Raw genomic sequence first — 12596 nt, 5'->3', positions numbered from 1 at the left:
TAGAAGAATATCAGTAACCAGACAGTTTCTGGTCTCATTGACTTTTTTTCCTACTATGGAAGTCAATGAGACCAGAAACTGTCTGGTTACTGATATTCTTCTAAATATCTTCCTTTCTGTTCAGCAGAAGAAATTCATACAGGATTGAAACAACATGAGGGTGAGTATATGATGACAGAATTTTCATTTTAAAATGAAGTATCCCTTTAAATTGTACACAGTGCAGAAGCCGGTTCGAGGATTACTAGCTGTCAGAATATCACTGACCTTTATGAAGACTGTTCATTTTCCTACAGGATTTGAAAGAGCAGTTATAAAGCAATGACATTGTAAGATCGTGCATTTACATTAATTGTGAACTCTCTGGGCCTGTTGTTTGTGAACAAATCATAACATATTATTGCAAATGAACAAAGTTGAGTCAAATATGTTTCTAGAACAGTGATTAAAATGTTGAAAATTGGCAGGAATATGCTTTTGTATATGAACTCTGGTGGTGATTCACTCAAAAAACTTTTAATATTTACTCAAATTTTTTTGGTGAAACATTTTTACACTTAGAATATTGATTAGATTTTTAAGCAGTGAAATAAATTACATACACTGTATTAACTGAGTAAATGTAAGTAAAACTAATTAAATAGATCTGAGTAACTGCATTTGGTACATTAACAAATAAAATTGAGTAGAAATAATTTGGGGAGAACATTTAAAAACAAATATTTATGAGTAATATTAACTGTGTTTATATGCCAGTAATATTAACTTTTTTATTTCCTCTAAACCTCTGTAAAAAATATTCCATACAACCACCGGTATAACTACATGACATTGGCCTTTATTGTCGATGAGTAGCCTACAGCAATACAGCATATTTTATAATCTTTTTAACACATATACAATATTTAAACTCATGTAAGAAACATTTTCGAAGTAAAAATTAAACATTTAGGCCTAAACATTCAAGTAATTCAAGTGTAATCAACCGGTCTGTTATCCAGTATCCACCGGATCAGCGCTGTTTCTCCAGCCGGAGATGGACTCGCCTCTGCGGGGGAGCCTCTAACTTTACACCGCCGTCCTGCGTCACTCACAGCCGAAAGATGCTGCGACGCGACTGACTCTATAACCTGCCAATAAACAAACAGTGCACAGTTCTGAGAACATTTTATCATCCAAATTAGTTATATTCATTATCTTTAGGAATATAGTCGTGTGTTTATGCAAGGCGTTACAATCATGCGAAAAGGCAGACGCGAGCCGACACTCGGTGAGTAACATTGCATCTCTATATGTTCTTTCGCATTAAATAAAATGATTTAAAGCACATTAATGATTATACAGATCAAATAAAACATGCACACACCTGAATTTCACAGAGTAAATGCACCAATTCTGCGCCGCTGAGAAGAGAAGAGGAGAACTCTCTGAAGACTGAAGAGAATTCAAACAGCGCGCGCTCACTCAACCGCTGAGCTGTCGTCACGTCACGTCAGGGGGGAGGGGGGAGGTGCGCGCATTGTTTCTTATGCGTGTTAAATATTAATAATATTGATTTTATTTAAGTAATTTTTGTGGTTATTGAAACAGATCACTTTAATTATCCATTCTCAAATATGGTGATGGAAATTTCACAAATATATTAGCTCAGTGTATTTTAAATAAATAATTGGTTAGTCAAATACTAAATTATTTTAGTGAAAAACTTCAAACTTAAATATAACTGTAAATTTCAGACAAAATTAATTGTTGGAGTTTTAGTCAATTAGCCTATTTCGGTATGTTCAACTCAAACTATCAAGTAAATGATATTCAGAGATTTTATTAAGTGAATAAAGTTAATTATTGCTGTGATATTTACTAAGCCACTGAATTATTTTTTTTAGAATTTATTTTTTATTTTACCCATAAGAATCACTTCGACATTTAGGAAAGTTATATGTTAAGAATAGAACTGCATGTTGTATACCATAGTACTGTGATAATGTTTAGAGAAATTTTCACAAATGAAAATGAAAACAGGTGATGCAGGATTTAAAATGAAAACTATTTATATGTGAAATATGCAACTGTATCTTGTAGAACACACTCTAATAAATGTGTGCTTGTGTGCGTAGTTTAAATGTTGTGTTTCATCTAAGGCTGATTATACAGTAAATACAGTAGCCTAACCATGATTGACTACAGGCATAGGGCTGGACTTAGGACAAGATAAGAACAAGCATGAGTGAAGTACAGCCTTATACTGATTGGTAAACTGCACTGTTTTATACACATCCATGTTGGACATTCATATTAAATTAGCATTATTTTCCTATGTTTTTACATCATGAAAATCTATATGGCTTCAGTTGTATGTAGGACATATATGACATAATATGATTAAAAATACACTAATATTATTCAATTTATATATGTGGTTTTTGCAGCATATATGTCCCTTACAATATTCTGTTGGAACATATAAGAATCACAGGAGTTTTTAGCAAACCTTTTCCATATGGGGTGTGACCATCACCTGGGCCAATTACCTCTTCTTCATTCTGGGGACGCTTCCTCTTTGGGTGAGTAGGGAGAAGGTGAAGTCCGTCATGCCAGGAAAATTCAAGAAGTACTGTCCCAATGTCCGTGTAATACTGGACTGCACTGAGATTGCTGTGGCTGCAATCAGAAACGTTCTCCCACTACAAAAACAGGAAAACCTTGAAGGGACTGATCGGAGTCGCCCCCCATGGTTTAGTGACATTCTTCTCGCCGCTGTACACTGGAAGCATCTCTGACAAGGAGATAACAAAGATCAGCGGAATCCTTCCCTTACTTGAGTCAGGTGATGAAGTGATGGCCGAAGTGATGGCCGACAAGGGATTTATCATTGAAGATCTCCTTTCTGGTGTTGGGGCAAAACTCATCATTCCACCCTTCAAGCGTTCAGCACAATTTACAAGAGAGGATACTGAGAAGACACAAGCCATAGCACGTCTCAGAATAGTGGTCGAAAGGGTAATAGGCAGAATTAAGTCCAATCACATCTGGGACTCACCTGTACCTCCCACTCTGATGGGCACTGTCAGCCAGATCTGGCACAACTGTTGTGTTATGGTGAATTTTCAAGGACCTTTGTCTTTTGAAGAAGACTGAGATCTGGAGAGTATATTGCATGTGCTGTTGCATACTTATACTCGTTTTGGGTTTGCTCTCTTTTTGTCATTGTTGTGTATATATATGTAAATAACTGGCTCTTTGTAAATTTTCTCTTCTGTAAGTGGAACAGTATCATTTTGGGCCTTGTGTACCAGGAGCAATTGATTCATTTGACATTAAAAGCCATTAAATGAATAAACAACCGATTTATTGCAATTCATTTTACAGTACCAGTAAGTAAGGCAAGTATGAGCATTAGCAGGGCAATGTGATAATTATTAATTAACTGATTAATAAATGAACTATACAGATTAATTCATGACCATGTAAAATAAAGAATGAGTAAATGCAACTGATTAATAATTAACATTCCCATTACAGCAAATATTTTAAAAGACATATAGGGCCCTATTTTAACGATCTGAAACGCAAAGTGTCAAAGCGCAAGTAACTTTGTGGGCGGGTCTTGGCGCTGTTGCTATTTTCCCAGCGGGATAAATGACTCTTGCCCCTGCCGCAAATCTAAAAGGGGTTGGTCTGAAGTAGCTTCATTATTCATAGGTGTGGTTTGGGCGTAACGTGAAATAAACCAATCAGAGCGACATCTCACATTCCCTTTAAGAGCAGGCGCGCTTGTTCTAAAGCGGATTCCTATTATAACAGCGGATTTGCCAGGCGCACGACAGGAGCGGTTCAAGGCCGAGGAGACCGAAGTTCTCGTCAGGGACGTTGGGGATGGAGAAACACACCCAAATTAACTTCGGTTAAACAGGCGTATGATAATTTGGGTAAATGTGTAAGCTAGATGTATGCTTTTATAATAAAATGTCTATCTATCTATCTATCTATCTATCTATCTATCTATCTATCGTAATAATGTATGATTTGCAAAAATAACTGCTGCGTCTGTGTGTAGATGAGAGAATCAAAGTGTATGCGCGTTGTGCACACGCTACATTGATTAAGGCCAAGCATGCGCCCTTAAAATAGCATATGAATAACATGCGCAACGCGCCACTGACTTTAAACAGTTTTTTTTTCGGTCAGTGGCGCAATTGTTTTCTAAACCTGTAAAATAGCATGAGGGAACATTTGCGCCGGAACACGCCTCTTTGCGCTGAACCGCCCCGGGGAGCGCAAGTGTATTTCTTAGTTAACCGACGTGCATCTGTGGAGGGAAAAGTCCGCTTTGCGCGGGTGCAAAATAGGAATGATACATGCGTCGGTGTACAAAGTCAATTGCGCTGGGTGCAAGATAGGGCCCATAGTGTAAGTGTAGTTGTACAAAAGGTCTAACTGATTGATTGATTAGTTCATTAACATGAAACCTCTAGTCTAGACATTTACTGAGAGTCCAGGACAGTTCAGTGCAATTCCAAGTACACATCCATGTATGTGTTGTAGTAGAAAAGGTCTAATTTGTCCTTCATTTTTAGTATGAATGAAACATCTCGCCAAATTCTTTCAACATATAAATTTGCCTGAGTGTCCGTGACAAAGTCACACCACTCAAGGCCGGTTACTGCTAATTGTCCATGAACCTGCCAGTAGTATCGGTGTGACTGCCTCAGCCTGACATAGACATTTTCCCTCTTAAGGTGCGCAACCTGCGAAGCATCATGTTTTGTGGTGCTCTTCACTTCAACAAGTCCAAACGGCGGTGACTCTGAAGGGTCATAGACCCTACCGTCTGGACTAGCCCCAAGATGTGGTGCTTCTGGGGGAATGACAAATCCAACCGACAGCACATTAACTACCATTAATTTAGCATAATTGGTCAGGACTTCTGACTCCATTTGCAGACCTCGTACCATTGCAGCAGTTTGCTTTCTGGAGCCTCTTATCATTTGGCCAGCAAGGGCCTTTGCTGCAGCCTCTGGATCTGCATTTCCTTCCCAGGAAGAGCAGGCCTCTCGAAAGCGACTGGCAGTTAACCGTGGTTGACGTAACTGCGCCCACGCAGGACATTTGGACTGCTGCCTGGTTCCCTTCTCAATTTCACTGGCCATTTGTGGTGACACTTGTAATGACTGTAGGTGCAGTTGCTGGTGCAATGTTGGAACAAAGTCCAGGTTATAGAAAGTATGCTGATTCAGAGGAAGAGCTGGGAATTCAGGAGCCAAGTGGTGCAGGATAAGGTCACTGGATGTTTCCAGTGGAGGTGGACAATGGTATGATGGGGGGATCCACGTGGAACAGGGCCAAATTTGGATGCAGTCAGCTCTATCTCAGACAAGCCATCTAACACAAGGGCAATGAGAGGCTGGGGTTGCACCTCGCACATCTTGGCTCCAGCAGCCATCAAATCAGGGTCAGGAAATGGTCCTAAAGAAAGAAAAGATACAGTAAGTCAACCATTTAAATCAACATTTTAATTTCATAGTAAAAGTAAAATGGCCATAAGTTTGTCACATAACCTGAGTATGCCTGGTACAATGTGGACCTAATATCACTCTTGCCTACTGCTGTTGGCTTTCGCACCACCACATCACTCACAGGTTCTGGATGGATTCCCTAAAATTCAGAATAAAATATGATCGCTGTGTGTGTGTGTGTGTGTGTATCTGTGTGTGTAGCCTGGCTCCACCCGCCTACAGACTTCCACTTAATTTTAATTTTCCTTCAGTACTTAAAATTCAAATGAAGTGAAGGGGTCTAATTAGGACCAGGCAGGTGTGTGTGTGTGTGTGTGTGTGTGTGTGTGTGTGTGTGTGTGTGTGTGTGTGTGTGTGTGTGTGTGTGTGTGTGTGTGTGTGTGTGTGTGTGTGTGGAGCAGTATTTGAATCATCCAAAGAGTAGGCTAAATAAACAACCTTATCTTACACCCACCTGTGTTCTCGGTCTATGCCATCGCTGTAAATCACTTGTGCAGGCCAGAGGTGGAGGAACAGTCTTCTCACCAAGCTGCAAATAATGTGCTGTCTGATATAGGAGGGCCACAATGTGGTTTGTTATGGAAAAATTAAATCATGTGTTATCTCTCCTGGAATGTGTGTACACATGGCAGGAATAAAGGCACATGGTTAGAAGGGCCACTGTCTTCACAAAAGGCAGGGGGGTTATCTCATAAATAAAGACCTTTTGACCTCACACCTGCGAGGACAGTAAAAGTCCAGGAGGGGTTAGAAAGACCTTTTGTCTAAACCAGCTTGATCTAGTCATATGGAAAGTAACAGGAGAAGGAACCTTGAATAGAGGGGGGTTAGAAGAACTTTATTTTGTCTTAACCAGCCCGATCTGGTTTACTGGGGGAGCGGAAAATTACAGGAGAAGAGACTATAGGTATAAAAGACTGTCTGTTTTCTGTGTGGTTATGTTTTTGCTCCTATCACTGGGTAGCTGCGGTGATTTGTGTGACCAAGCCTCTTAAAGAGAATAAAACTCCTTCTCTTTAATACAAATTTGACTTTGAATGTTTATTATGCCTGATGCTGTTTTGTTAGTTATTGTTTTTGCCACAGCAGGTTGCAGAAACCTTTTCCAGCTACGCAGCTGCAGGAATAGGCCATCAGACGTCCATTGTCAACGGCAAGTAATATCTATACACACACACACACACACACACAAAGAAAAAAAAACATAGGGAAATACTAATAAGAATGGTGTACATGGCATCACTGTTCATAACAGTACAACACTGTCAGCAGTAAACGGAAGTAACAGTTTATGGAAAGAGTTGAAATAGCACTAGAGATTTATAACTTATGGAATGAGATGGAAGAGAAAGAGTTGAGTCAAAGCTCCTGCACATAATTAAGGTAGATTTCCAGACTTATGCTGGAAATCACCTTCTGTCACTAATCAAAACAATATAAAAAAACAGCACTCCTGTGGTCAGCAAGGCTACAATAACAAACGTGAGTGTGTGTGAGAACGTTTCTATACTTGTAATTGTGCAGAAACTCAGCAGAAAGAGCTGCAACTGCAGCGAATGAACAGTACTGCTACGGCAGTAAGAAGCGCAAGTTGCCGAACTTGCCACCATACGAACAGGGAACTTTTGCACTCATTGGTCAAACCTCTAGTTTGTGAGGTTCCTCGTTTTTCCTCTGAGATGGGTAGCATCTAGCCCTCACAAAAACCTGCCCGTATACTACATTTGATACTGACACGCAAAAATACGCAATAAACACAGACATTACCAGACAAAAATGTTAACTGATGATGATAGCATTCGGCTAACATTATTGTTGCTACACACAAGACGTTCACTTGGACAAGCCTCGCTCTCTACTTACCTTGATATTTATGGACAAATTCCTCGTGGAAATATTTGTACCCTTTATTTCGTTTTTTTCTTTTTGGTGACGGAGTTTTCCTCCACGAGTCTTGTCACATCAGCAAATGTAATATTTGGCAAATCCGTTAATGAAGTTGTGTAGACTCTTTGATCCATTTTAAACTTGCCCGGGTTTATGTTTTTCTGGTGTGTTGACGCTTGACAGGAACTCCGCTTCCACAACGATTACGTATTTCCGGTTATTGTGAGAAAGGTCTGTCGGTACACGATCCGTTCCACCTGCACGATCCGTTCTATGCATGCGTAGTAGACGCAGTATAAGTGCTGTATTGTAATACCCAGGGTTCTCAAGTTTTATCAAAAGCTTGGAGTGAGATCACATGCGGTTAGGGGAGGAGCCCTAATGGAGCCCCGCCCCCGCCCGTCCATCCCCGCCCCCCAATTTTAACCATTGTTCATAATTAACCAGCACAAATTGAAATTATAACAATTGGTAAATCTGATAAATGACAGAGCAATTAATCACATCAAATATACTCTTTAATGTTATATTTCAAAATTACAAATATACAAAAATATAACAAATTGCTCCAAACAGTTTGGAAAAACAAATCTTTTTGCATTTTGAATGTGTCTAGTCGTAATGGTATAATGATTTATTGTGTGGTGGGACATTGTGAACAAATGACATAGTATTAAGGTGTGTGTGTGCGTGTGTGTGTGTGTGTGTGTAAGTGTGGCCTGGTAAACCTTACATTATGGGGACAAAATGTCCCCACAAGGATGGCAATATCCAAAATCCTTGTTCGTGTGGGGACATTTTTTGGTCCCCATGAGGAAAACGGCTTATAAATCAAAAAAGTTATGTTTTTTTGAAAATGTGAAATTGCAGAAAGTTTTCTGTGATGGGTAGGTTTAGGGGTAGGGTTAGTGTAAGGGAATATAATATACAGTTTGTACAGTATAAAAATCATTATGTCTATGGAAAGTCCCCATAAAAAATTAAAACACTACATGTGTGTGTGTGTGTGTGTGTGTGTGTGTGTGTGTGTGTGTACACAAGAGTACACACTGCAGCTTATGAAATGTGTTTTGTGTTGTAAGTGTTTGTTGCACATTTTGACGCCTTGATAACATTGATATATTTAATGTTCTGGCCTAAAAATGTTAGACGAGCTTTCTTAATTCCAACTTACCTTCTCCATCACGACGTGTGTTCGCGTGATGTTGTTGGTTACTTAATAACGAACGTACGGCGGCCGAGAATTTTCCGTCAACTTCCGTGTGTTCGCGCCTATGGTTCGCGCATCTATGTTGCCTAGTAACGAACGCAATCTGGCCGAGATACGTGCAGAGAATGTCTGATACGTGCTGGCGGCAGGAAGCTTCACTTTGTGTGCCTGCACCTCGTATACAATGTTATATATAAAGCTTGCAGGACAACTTGGTTGGCATTGCCTTTTCAGCGTGAGAAATACACGGTGTGGCGTGTGAGCGTGTGAACTGGTTGAATTGCGTGTGTCTCACGGCCAATGCGTGAGACTTGAGAACCCTGGTAATACCAAACAAAGCAGCAAAATCATTACGTAACAAACATTGTTTGTCTATCACAGAAAGTAAGAAATAAAAACAATACAAAGGTTCGCAATTAATAGCCTAATGAAAATACAATAATATACAAACCATAACTCATAATAACTATTTAATTTATGCTGAAAAGATGTCTTTAGGCCCCTTTTGAAAGACCCAAAACATCTTATGTTGTAGTGTAGTCTTAATTTATGGTATTTTACTTTATCATAGGAGGAACAGGTAGAAGTGGAGGAGCTGCCCCTCGCATTGAAACATATGTACCAGGCAGAATACATCGTGAGGAACAGTCTTGGGCTTTTCACTGGCCAGGTGCAAGAACCATCATACATGTTGATGGATCATGATGACCAAATGAAAGCGTGGAGGGTGCTGATGGAGTCGATGAAGTGCGATGCCACGGAGCCTTTCACGTTCATTTTTGAAAACATCCAGGACATGGAAACCTTCATGATTATTTGCAAAGACACCCTCAACCTGAGAGTAAATGCTGGAGTTGGGGTGCACAGTCACCCATATACATTTTGTTAGTGTGAGTGTATCTGGGTGACTGTGCACCCCACACTCTGCGTGTGTTTGTGTGCTTGCGCGTGCATGTGTGTGTGTGAGAGAGAGAGAGAGAGAGAGAGAGAGAGAGAGAGAGAGAGAGAGAGAGAGAGAGAGAGAGAGAGAGAGAGAGAGAGAGAGAGAGAGAATTTTTACTCTTAAATAAAGATACTCAAACAGTATGCACATGCGTGAAACGGATCGTGCAGGTGTACTGACAAGGTCTATTCAGAAAAAAAACTCCTGTGCTGTCGTCATGACAGCGCTTGACAAAACAACGTCCCTCAGGGCTTTTAGCTCAAAAATGTGCAGATTTGGAGAAATATTGATAGATTCTCATAGGTTTACATCAGATTTCTATAGACAGGAATAATATTTATTGAATTTATACCCAAATGCGTCGATGTAATCATTATGAGCACTAGATACTCTGATGTACTGTGTTTTCAATCCATACCAGCAGCCTGAGGGTGCCCTATGTGCACAGTATAGTCCATATATGGAATACATGAAGAAGAGCCATAATCATGTGACATTCCAGGAAGTCCCTGACACATACAAAGCTAACAGAGATCCATAGACAGTATAAACTGGACACAGCGACCCCATTGGATTCAACGGAGACAAGTGAAGTCAATTAGAAGCTCTCACTTCCTGATGGTCGCGCGTTCTGCGCAGACTCAAACTGAGCTTGACGACGTAGATGTGACGTGAGCAACCCGTCTGTCTTCTAGTAGCTGTGCCAGGAGAAATCTGAATCCATGAGCTAGGAGCAAGAGAAACTTTTTCTAAGTATTCTGATTAATTATTTTGTCATTTTGCCTCCACGTCCCCCCGATAATTGACTTCACCCGCAAGCTTCTCCTCCTGTCCATACGGTAATTTCTCTACTGTGCGACAGAGAGTCGCGTGGTTATGACGCAATCGTTAGCTTATTTTTACAAAAATTGCTTCTACGGGGCCATAACGTAAGACACAAGGTAATGGAGCCTTTTATACATTTTCGTGTTTCTTTAGAAATAAATAATGGACAAATGGAGTCTTTAAACGCCTCAGATGTAAAGTTATTCGCTGTCAAAGTGACGCCAAAATGAATGGGAGTCAATGGAATGCTAACAGCAAGTGGGGGTCTGCTAATCAATGGCGGCGCCCGGGGAAGCTTCAATATTTTATGAAACAGTGCCCCCCTGCAGAGATCGCTGTAACATGCAGATAAAGATGTTTTGAAGACAATAAACATGATTGCAATGATATTTGATTTACCTGTGTTCTTCGAGCCATGTCAGGTATTTTCATAATAATAGATTATATTTATAATGTAATGCTAATCGTAATAGACTTTATCATCGTGCAGAATACAATAAAATAATATATTTTCTGTCAGATGTTTTTATCTGAAGCCAAATTAGATCACAGAAGATTATTTAAAACACTCAACTTGCGTTATAAAGTAAGTTTGGAGCACAAACATGGTTTTAATCTCATAAATTGTTGTGTATTGATGGTGTGCTAAGCTAACATGCTAGCTAGCCCTAGGTGCACCTGCCACCTAGCAGTTATTTTTTTATGAATTTTTCTAAATAGGAATGCTTACTGAAATGTTTCTTTATTCAAGAAGGGCATTTGATACAGTTTCAAATGTGAAGTGAGAACTTTGATAAAAGAAATGAGAGATTGAAACAGCGTGAATAGCCAGTCGTTAGTAACTATAATGCAGACAAAAGAAATGCATATTTAGAGCCATAACCAGGCTGGAGAGGTGTGAATGTGTGCAGGAGAGACTGACACTGAATGGGGCTCGTTTGCACCACAAAACAATAGAGACAATAGACTGAATAGATGACTTAGAAGATGAAAATAAACATCAGTTGCATTTTAGAGTCTAATCAAAATAAATAATATTGTATAATAAATATAACATGGTCAGACGTGGCTTTAGCTGCAGTGCATTTCTAGACTGATACAGTGCCAACTTCAATTTTATTTTCATTAAGATGTTTTATAAAAATACATTTCTAATAACTTTACAAAACTTTGAAGCTATGTATAACTATTTTTTTCATTATGACAATAATTAATTCTACATTTATATGGTATAATATCAACTGCCAGGTGTCAGCTTTCAAATGAGATCATACTTGTGCTTTTAGTACAAAGGGTTCATGAACTGTATCTGTTTCAGTTTGGGTATGCCATTTCTGGGGATTTTTCAAAAGTGGCGTTGCAGCTCAACAGGTTAAGTGAAATGTCTTATAACCACCTCATGATATCGTATGGCTGTTTAACCCTCAGACGGTCCTCGGTCATTTCTGCTAAGTGGTCGTAAAAAAAATAGTCACACTTGTGGTCTTCGGTCAAAAATGACCCCCATAGAAAATGAATGGGAAATTTAAAAAAAAAAAAAAAAAAAAATTATTTTACAAAAAGTGTTATAATTGAATGAATTGCATTTTTTGTTACAAATTCTGTACAAAAAAAAAAGTAAATGTGTCCATAAACAGCTGGGGAATTCACATGCCTCTCCATAGAGAACTGTAGATGCCATCTAGTGGTTACACCATGCTTCTACGCTTTCTCTCCACACTCTCACCAGATGGTGCTAATCTGCTTCAAACATTTTTTTTTTTGAAGGCCTAGACTCTATATTAAACTAAAATACTGCATAAATAAAAAAATTAAAGAATACATATATTTATATAATTTTTTTTATTAATTTCAATGGCAAAAATAGACCAGAAATATTGCATAAATATTAATAAATTAAATAAAATGGTCTCAAAATACAAAATTAAAAAGAATAAATATTATAGAACAAAAATAAATTGCATTGGTTTTACTGGGATGGAGGAAGTTTCATTTTTAGGCCTCCGGTCACTTCTGACCGGGAAGGCCCAGGATGTGACTCCGAAACGAAGACCGTCTGAGGGTTAAAAGAAGTCTTAACTTTTGTTACTTTACTTTACAGACAAAGACCACTAAATAGTATGACCACATTACAAAGCTTTTTAGATGTTTAAAAAAAAGACTTTGTTTTTGTCACTTTACTTTAAGCAGTAAAATACCACTCATAAGATGTAGC

The sequence above is a fragment of the Rutilus rutilus genome (assembly GCF_951802725.1).
Source record: "Rutilus rutilus genome assembly, chromosome: 5".
In the NCBI taxonomy this organism is placed as follows: Eukaryota; Metazoa; Chordata; class Actinopteri; order Cypriniformes; family Leuciscidae; genus Rutilus; species Rutilus rutilus.
Note: the sequence above shows the minus strand (reverse complement) of the source record.